This window comes from Hipposideros armiger, unplaced genomic scaffold (assembly GCF_001890085.2).
Source record: "Hipposideros armiger isolate ML-2016 unplaced genomic scaffold, ASM189008v1 scaffold_121, whole genome shotgun sequence".
NCBI classification, from domain to species: Eukaryota; Metazoa; Chordata; class Mammalia; order Chiroptera; family Hipposideridae; genus Hipposideros; species Hipposideros armiger.
The window spans coordinates 1,686,513-1,688,715 of NW_017731471.1; positions in this window are offsets into that span (position 1 = coordinate 1,686,513).

A 2,203-nucleotide genomic window follows, 5' to 3' on the forward strand; every position below is an offset into this window, starting at 1 on the left:
ATATCAATAATCACCCTAAATGTAAATGGGCTGAACTCACCTTTAAAAAGGCACAGAGTAGCACATTGAATCAAAAACTAAACCCAACCATGTGCTGCATCCAAGAGACACAACTCACATACAATGACAAATATAGACTCAAAGTGAAAGGGTGCAAATTGACTCTTTAAGCAAATGGTATTCAGAGAAAAGCAGGTGTAGCTATACTAAATCAGATGAAACAGACTTCAGGATAAAAAGGGTAACAAAAGACAAAGATGGACATTTCATAATGATAAAGGGGACTATACAACAAAAAGACATAACAGTCATCAATATTCATGTCCTGAGTGAGGGAGCACTGAAATATACAAAGCAACTAATATCAGAACTAAAGGAAGAAATGGACAAAAACTCAATTATAGTAGGGGACCTAAATACATTGTTGACAACTATGGATACAAAATCAATAAAGAAATATCAGCCCTAAATGACACATTAGATGAAATGGACATAATTGACATTTATAGAGCACTTCATCCTAGAACATCAGACTTTACATTCTTTTCTACTGTATGTGGACCATTATCAAGGATAGACCATATATTGGGACATAAAACTAGCCTCAGTAAATTTAAGAAGATTCAAATCATACCAAGCATATTCTCTGATCACAAGGCTTTGGAATTGGATATCAACTGCAAAAGTAAAGCAGGAAAAACCACAAATATATGGAGGTTAAACAACATACTGTAAAAAATGACTGGGTCAAAGAGGAAATAAGAGGAGAGTTCAAAAGATACATAGAAGCAAATGAGAATGAAAATACATCCTACCAAAATTTGGGGGATACAGTGAACACAGTTTTAAGAGGGAAATTTATATTATTACAGGCTTATCTCAAGAAAGAAGAAAAATCCCAGGTAAATAACCTCACATTACACCTTAAACAACTAAAAAAAGAAGAATAAATGAAACCCAAAGTCAGCACAGGGAAGGAAATAGAATCAGAGCAGAACTAAATGAAATAGAGAACAAAAAGACAATAGAAAAAATTACTGCAACAAAGAGCTGATTCTTTGAAAAGATTAATAAAATTGACAAACACTTGGCTAGACTCACTAAGATAAAAAGAGAAAAGACACAAATAAACAAATCAGAAATGAAAGAGGGAAAGTGACCACACATGCCACAGAAATACAAAGGATTATCCAAGGATACTATAAAGAGTTACACGCCACCAAATTCAGTAACTGAGAACAGAGGTCGGTAAACTGCTGCTCATGAGCCACATGCGGCTCCTTGGGTATGTTCTATCTTAAAAGTTTGCCGACCCATGGAAGAGCCAATCCTGTCCCTCACAACAATTAAAAAAGTATTTGAGAACCATAAATCTATTTTTACATAATCATGATTATGTGAATAATATCCTTCAAATGAAACTATGATAGTTTTATTTTCACTTTCAATTTTACTTCAGAGCTACATGTACATACCAAAAGAGCCGCATGTGGCTCACAAGCTGCAGTTTGCTGACTCCTGACAGCTCTTCCATCTCAAAAGTTTGCTGACCCCTGACCTATGAGAAATGGACATGTTCTTAGAAACATATAGCCTTCCTAGGCTGAATCACAAATAACCGGAAATTTTAAATAGACTGATCAACAGTAAGGAAATTCAATCAGGCATCTGAAACCTTCCCAAAAGCAAAAGTCCAGGACCAGATGGCTTCACTAATGAATTCTACAAAATATTGAAAGAGGATCTAAGACCTGTCCTACTCAAAGTCTTCCAAAAAATTGAGGAAGAGACAAAAACCCCTAGATGATTTTATGAGGCCAACTTTACCCTGATACCAAAACCTGGTAAGGATAACAAATAAAACGAAAGAGAGAAAAAACAAGAAAGGAAGAAAGAAGGAAAGAAAGAAATAAAGATGAAAGAAAGAAAGAAAGAAAATTACAGACCAGTATCTATAATGAATACAGATGCAAAAATCTTAAACAAAATTGTAGCAAATTGAATGGAGCAATGCATTAAAAAATATTATACAGGGCCGGCTGAGTGGCGCGATGGTTAAGAACTGGCTTGGGACGCCAGAGGGCCCCGGTTCGGATCCCACATATGAAGGCCAGTGACACTGCCCTCCACAGCTAAGATGCTGAACAACAGCTCAACCTGGAATTGGGCTGCCATGAGTCGCCGGCGATGGCATAGGCCGCAG